This window comes from Equus quagga, chromosome 5 (assembly GCF_021613505.1).
Source record: "Equus quagga isolate Etosha38 chromosome 5, UCLA_HA_Equagga_1.0, whole genome shotgun sequence".
NCBI lineage: Eukaryota > Metazoa > Chordata > Mammalia > Perissodactyla > Equidae > Equus > Equus quagga.
The window spans coordinates 16,878,176-16,885,539 of record NC_060271.1 but is presented as its reverse complement, the minus strand read 5'-3'; the positions used below and the strand labels follow the sequence as shown (position 1 = coordinate 16,885,539).

The 7,364-nt window shown below is 61.0% G+C and overlaps 1 long non-coding RNA gene across 1 annotated transcript; it reads left to right on the top strand.

The window, feature by feature from the left end:
* The first annotated feature begins 498 nt into the window (after window positions 1–498).
* LOC124238938 (uncharacterized) lies at window positions 499–6,593 on the top strand. Its single transcript, XR_006888458.1, has 4 exons — window positions 499–686; window positions 3,429–3,546; window positions 5,183–5,333; window positions 6,303–6,593. It is a non-coding gene; the product is annotated as an uncharacterized LOC124238938 (long non-coding RNA).
* Window positions 6,594–7,364: the final 771 nt, after the last annotated feature.

Genomic DNA, 7,364 nt, shown 5'->3' with positions numbered 1-7,364 from the left:
GCCGAGCCCCGGGCCTGGCCCTTCCCCAACAACCCCATCTATAGATGAAGCAGCCGAGGTTCAGAGAGGGCAGGGCCGCTGCCTGTGCATCGACTCTGTGCTAAGCAGTTCACGGGCATTGAGTAAAATTGCCCGAGGCCCAGCCACCACGAATTATCTGATTTAAAGGCCGGCTTGGCCAGGAATACGCATTTCAGGGCAGAGCTGATGAGGCAAGTTTGAGGTTCCCTTGGGATATCCAGGAGGGAGAGCTTGGCTTGGATTCTTATCAGCTGTTCCACCCTTAACTACTCAGTTAACCTCTCTGTGCTCCAGTACCCCATCTGCGAAATGAGCATAGTACCTCCCTCGTGGGGCTGGGTCTGGGTTAAATGAGTTACATGGGTGCGGTTGGCTGACATTTAGGAGGCAATTGGACACCTGGGCATGGAGCCTGGCGACGGTGGGGTTGGCAGCACCAGTGCGGGGGAAGAGGGCGCAGCATGAACAAGAAGGGCAGCCGGGTCCTTTGCCATGTGGAGTGGCAGAGGGGCCTGCACGGAGAGTGAGGAGCAGGCACTCCCCAGGGTGTGGGTCATGGAGGCCCAGAGCTGAGACGGTGCAGACAAGAGAGTGGCCAGCAGGGCGCCGGGGCTGCCAGCCTCGAGGTCAGCGTGAGACAAACAGATGCAGCAATGATGTCACGAGTGAGTCAGTAAGACCAGTTTGGGGGGAATATGGGGTGGACTGCGGTGGGCTGTGGAGGGGGAGACTGTGCATAAAGGATCTGCTTGACGGAGTGCCACCAGGGAGGGGAGGAGCATGATGGGGCCCTGTGGGAGACGTGTGTGGGGCTAAGGGAGGGGTTTTAAAAATTGTTAACAATACAAATAGCGAATCATTATGTTGATTTGCCCCGAATCACATATGAACACATCAGTAACATATGTCAATTATACCTCCATAAAGAGCTGTTAACAAGAGGCGAGCACGTTTGCTGCTGGAGGGGAAGGAGAGAGTGAAGAAGGCAGAATGGATGAGGCAGGAGAGGGTGGGCCTCAGAGAAGGGCTGTGGGTCCGGCCCAAGCAGGGGCCTTTGGAGACTGGGGTGGGAGACTTGTGAGGGCCATGGTGGGTGTGTCCCTCCGTGGGACCCACCCCCAGATCCTTCTAACCCTCTCCTCTGCAGAGTGTCTGTTGGTTCAGGACGAGGCTTGGCCCCCTGACACGGCTTCTGGAGCTGGTGGGCCTGGCTGCCCCCAAGTCCCCACCATACCACACACAGGCCCCAGGGCCTTTGCACACATGGGTTTCCCTGCCTGGGATGCCCACCCCTTGGTTCCTTCTCCTCTGCCTTTTCCTTCAAGCCTAAGCTCAGGAGGGATCTCCCTTCAGAACCCCCTGGACACTCTGACTGGTTAGGGGGCCTCCTGAGCATGGCCCCTCCCCGCTGAATGAGTCATACATTCCCTCGTCTGTCTCCCCTCCAGGGCAAGGTCTATGGGGTCAAGTCACCTCTTCCCCAGCCGAGCAGGTGGGAAATGGCGTTGGGTGAATAGGGTGGTAGGGGGAGGTGGCCAGAAGCTCCCCAGAGACATGGCACGGTGAGGGGAGTGTGGATTCCGGGGCCAAAGTGCTGGAAGTAATGGCTGTGTGGCCTCTGGCAAGTTCTCCTCTCCCGGTGCCTTCCTCCTTCCCCTGTAGGTCAGAGGACAATGATCTGTTGTAGGGTGTAAAGGGCTCACGGTGGTGCCTTCTGAATCGTGATCCCTTGGGGCCGGCCAGAGAAGGGTCTGGCCTTTGGCGGAGGGGGCCCTTGAGGGCGCCAGGACCAGGGTTCGTCCCTGCTTTGAAGGCTTGAGCGCTGGTAACCCCCCATGGGTTGGTTCCAGCACTTTCTCCAAAGCTCTGCCAGCAGCCAGAACGAGGGAGGGAGAATAAGCTGCTCCCTGCCTACTAGCTGTGTGACTTAGGCCAATCACGGAACCACTCTGAGCTACTCTCCCACCTGTGAAATACCTGTAACAATAATACCTCGTTCAATGCATTCATTCCTGTGCTTGCTCAGAAAACATTGACTGAAGCCAGGTAGTGTTGCCCTCGGATGAAAAGACCTAAAGTGTGGATAAGCGCCGCCTGGGGACGGACGCAGTATGTGCGCCGCATCCCCCAAGATTCAAGCCCGGGCTTCAGACCCCACCCGGACCTGAGCCCCGCCCCCCCGGCGGCCCCCTTGCCTGGCTCCCCGCGGGGTGGGGCTTGGGCGCCCTCTTGTGGCCACAGCAGCCCTCCACACACCGCCTTGCGCCGAGGACCAAATTCCCCAGCCCTGGGCCCCCGCGGATGGGGTAAGAGGCAGTGAGGCCTTAGAGCGCTGCAGCTTGTCCCAGGCCACAATGCGAGTTGAGGGTGGCCCTGGCCTCCCGCCTGGCGTCCTTACCTTGGGGTGGGGGTGGGGGATGGGAGGTGGAAGCGGGCCCACCCCCTCCTCTCGCCTCCCAGGCCACCCTCCGAGGCCGCCTCCTCCAGGCAGGACAGCCCAGGGCGGCCTGGGCCCGGCATGCCCGCCCGCCTGTGGGCAGGCCCTGGAAGCTCCCGGCTGCTGCGGGGGCGTGTGGCCGCCCTGCCAGGCTGAGGCGCTTGCCAGCTGGCAGCCCCCAGCTCCGCCCCACGCTGTAGGCTGCCCTGCCCAGCGGCCTCGGCGGCCCCCTGCGCTGCCCACCCCGACCCCCGCAGGCCCGGTGTCTGAGGCTCTGGTGCCCAGAGACGGCGGCAGGACACACACCCTCCTGGAGCCTCAGAAACGTAGTCCTGAGCTTTCTTCTTAGGCTCAGGCTGAGTTGGGCTGTGCCAGGGAGGGAGTGGAGGAAACTCCCGTGTGAAGATGGACCAACCTGGGGCTCCCTTCCGACCCTTAGCCCATTTGGGCCACAGATGGCAAAGAGGGTGCCGTGTGCCTGTGTGTGCGGGCTTCTCCACATGACCATGTCCATCTACAGGGATTCATACATCATTCATCCGTTCATCAAACATAATTCACATCTGTCCCAGGCCCTTTTCCCGCCCACAGGAGGAGACAGGCCAGAGAACAGACAGAGGGAGAGCAGGGTGCTGAGGGGGGTGTGGGAACCCAGAGGAAGGAGCAGCGGCAGGCTCTGGAGGGCCTGGGGCATCCCAGGTGAGTGCTGAGCGGCAGGTGGGCTGAGCTAGGCCAGCCAGGGCCATGTGGTGCAGCCATTGAGAGCCAGGCGCCTTGCTGCGGCGTCCCCCTGCTACCTCACTAGTGCTTCATGGTGCAGACCGTTAGCAAGCCCGTTTCCCAGGCGAGGAGAGAGCTCGGAGAGCTGGTGTGACTCGTCCAAGATCACAGTCACCAAATGGCCCACCCAGGATGCGGGCCCAGATCTGGCTGATCTGGGGCCTGTGTTTTAAACTACTCTGTTCCTCAGGTCTCCATGAGGTGAGCAGGCCAAGGCCCGGTGGCCTCAAAGTCCACGTTATGGAGGGCAATGCGGGGGCACGTGGTCAGAGTGGAGTTCTGGAAAGATCCCCGTGACAGCTGATGGGGTACGTACGTGTGTGTGTGTGTGGTGGTGGTGGTGGCAGGAGCCTACAGAGCAGTAATCCAGGGGGCAATGATGGGGGCCTGGATTCAGGTGGGATGGGGGTTGAGAAATGGGCGGGTCCTGAGAGTTTGGGAGGTGGCTCGGGAAGGACTGGGTGTTAGGCTGGACATGAGGGTGAATAGGAGGGAGTCAGCAAGTGTCTGCCTTGGGAGCCTGGGTGGTTGATGCAGAACATTCTCTGAGGGGGAGGCGGTGAGCTCAGTCTTGGACCTGACACGTGGGGCAGAGCTCCGGCTCACCGGGTGTCCCGTGTCCCTCTCTGAGCTGACACAGGCATGTGCACATGTGCCCATCCTCCCCCGGTGTGCCTGGGCCAGCACCCAGCCTGGCACCGATGGAGAAGAGTCAGAAGAGTCTGGAAGGCCGGGGGACTTTATCTTGCCTTGTCCCTCCTGTGTCAACTCTGGCTGGGTTGTAAGTGCTGGCACCTCAGTTTCTCTCCCTTGGAAAACCCCTGCCAGCTTTTCCGAGGGCTGAGCTCTCTCCGCCTCCCAGCTGGTGACACCCCACTTTCTAAGTGTCCCTCTCTCCTGAGCACTGCACAGGGGCTCCCATCTGATTTGCTGGGCCATTCAGGCCCCCTCTGAGCCTCAATTTCCCCAACAGTCCAATGGTGGCCCCCACCTGGCAGAGCCATGGTGGTGAGGTCCCTGTGACAAGGAAAGAGCACATTCCTCAGAGTCGGGGGCAGGGGCCTTGTGTCCTCCTCCCAGGGTCCCTCCCTGCAGTGTGGGGGGCCATGCATCAGGAGGCTGTGTGGGCCCCTCCTCTGGGGCCCCTCCTGGGCAGGCTGCCAGCAGCTCTTCTAGGCCAATTAAGTTATTTTGGAGCGGCTGTGGAGGGTGGATTAACGAGCAATTGGCTGTGGGCTGCGATCGGTGCCAGCCCCCGTCCCCCACCCTGGCGCCCAGCAGCTCCAGAAATGCCACTGAGCCCCAGCCTCCCTCTCAGGGCTGAGCAGCGAGCAGTGGGAGCTGCGTTCGACTGGGCACCTGCTCACGCCAGGCAGGGGCCTGATGTCCTGTCTCACATCCTAGAGCCCACCCCGCTGCCCTCCTGGGCAGGAAGGGGCGAGCGGTGGCTCTCCTTCTGGGGTCAAAGCTGAGACTCCTGGACAGCTCCTAGAGGGGCCATCCTGGAGACTTCCTTACAGGGAACCCCCCCCCATGCCGAGCCGCCCCCCACCCCCTACCAGGGGACAGCTGGGGTGGTTTTCCAACATTCCTGGGAATCCTCAACAGCAATATAAGTGTGAGCCCTTGCTCGCCACAGCCAGCTCCACTCCGAGAGGGACATGTGCCGAGCCGTCTTGTTCCCATGTAACAGACCAGGAGCCCAAGCCACCAGACCGACAGGGCGGGTCGAGGAGGGGTGGGCACGCGGCCCTGCAAGCCGGCCCATGGCAGACGTGGTTGGGGCCTCTGCATGCCACACCAAGCAGCAGATGGGGATCTAGGGCCCGCACTGGCTTGGAAGGTGGCTTCTGTCTCCTCTGGGCCTCAGGTTCCTCTTCTGTAAAACAGGGGTGATGGTGACACCCACCTTGGAAGGTTGTTCTGAGGTTTTAAATATGGCAGCCCCCAGGCCAGGAGGAGGTGGCTGTGAACAGCACCGCCCAGCCAATCAGCGCCCAGTGTTTCCTGCCTTCTGTCACACCTGGCTGCTTGGACCCTACCTGGGCTGGGGGAGCGCACCTGGCCACACTCCCAGGGTCTCAGCTCGACTCTGGTGAGATGGTGGGGGGCAGGGGCCGGGACCCAGGAGCAGGGAGGAACCTTGTGAGGGATCCTGGGCGGGTGGCTACTGTGATGGCAGAGCTCCTCCCACCCACCCAGTCCAGTTCCTGGCAGGGGCTGCGCAGCCACGGCCAAGGGCAGTGTCAGGGAGCGGGCTTCTCAGGGATCCAGGGAGACACCCACTCTGTGTCCAGGTACCGCCCACATCTGCACAGCAGCCTCACTGGCAGCACCCTCCTCCATAACCCTCCCCTACCTTCACACCTGCCCCCAGAGGCAACTGTCCACACCTGTCACACAGCCCTCAATGCCCTGAACATTCCCAACTGCATATGGCTTTACAATCACACACTCATGCCTGCAGCCACTCACGTGTCCACACAGGGGACCGCTTGACACCTCCCTGTCATCCTGTACACCTACACACATGCCCCCCCCCCCCCAACCACGAGCGCACTCATGCATGCACAGAAACGCCCCTGGCACCTGAACCGGCCCATTCCTGGGGCGGCCGGGTGCTTGCCCTGGGCTCTCTCTCACCCTGTCTGTACCTTCCCCTGGGGCCGGCTCTGGCGAGCTGGCACATGGCTGGGTTCCCCCGTCTGCCCTCCCCCTCTCCGTGGACCCCCAAGCCCACTCATGGCCAGCGCTGCCTCTGACCCTCACAGACCAGACCAGCCCTCGCCCTGGTCACACAAGGCAGCATGGCAGGAGCACCAGAAACGTGCCCCATGATTCCAGACACACTGAGGTGCCTTGGGGAGGGGTCCCTGTAGCCTCCGGAGCCAGCAATCTTATCAGCTGTATGACCTTGGGCGAGTGACCACCCCTCTGAGCATTTCTCGTTTGTAAAATGTGAGCAATGATCGTACCCACCTGGGGAAGATCAAGGAAGATGTTGCAGGTAGAGCACACGGTAGGAGCTCACTGAATGCCGGCGTGCCTCTGCCTCACCCCACAGCGAGGAAGCTCAGGTTCAGAGAGGCGAAGGGACGCCACTGGCCCCAGGGACAAGACACCTCATGCACACAACAGGTGCTCAACTTCTCACAGTAGGTGCACCCTTTCTCTTGCATTCTCCCTCGGGAGCAGATGTGGGACTCACACTCAAGACTTCTGACTGTCTGTCCAGTGCTCCCGCCCCTGCTCTGAGCCACATTTAGGAAACTCCCCCTGTTCACAGGATGGGATGCGGGGATGCGCAGATGCCGGGCTCCACCTGTCTCTGTCTCTTCAGCCCCCCAGCAGCCCCCCGTGTATCCCTCCCTCCACCCTGACACACGCACATACTTCCCCCAAACACCCCAGGAAACAATTCTCCAAACCCTTCAGAGACAGCCCCTCCTTTGCCAAAGGTTAATGCCCCATTTCACAGATGGGGCACCAGAGACTCAGGTACTTACCCAGGGTCCTTCGACTACACAGACCTGTGACTTCGCCTCCACTGGACTCCCCCATTCATCACCCCTGGGACCGGGGCAATGGCATGCAGTCTCCTGACATCCCTCTGTGTCCTCTCCCAGGGCTGTGTCCTGGGCTAGCTCCTCAGGCCTCCCTCCTGCAGCCTCTGCCGCAGCGCAGGGGCCTCCACCCACCTCCCTGCCTCCAGCCTCAGGCCCTCCAAGCATCCCTCCTCCTTTCTGGAGGGTCTTTGAATCCAAGGAACCCCTCAGTGGCTCCCACTGCTTCGGGATCAGTTTAAGGTGGCCTGGACCAGCTCCCCATCGCTCCTTCCACCCTCTTCTCTCTGGACTCCCAAGCCCGGACATGGACCCCCTGTTCCTGCCTCGAGACCCGTGCTGCCCAATTTCAGAGCCACTAGCCACATGTGGTGATTTAAATCTAATTCAAATGAAATAAAATGAAAAATCCCAATTTTCAGTCACACTGGCCCCATTTCAAGAGTTCAGTAATCACAGGGGTCTGCTGGCTATTGCACTGGACGGCGCCGGTTTAGAACCTTGCATCATCACGGACGTGTCTCGGTCCATGCCCTTCTTCTGCCTGGAAGCTGTGCCCTCCA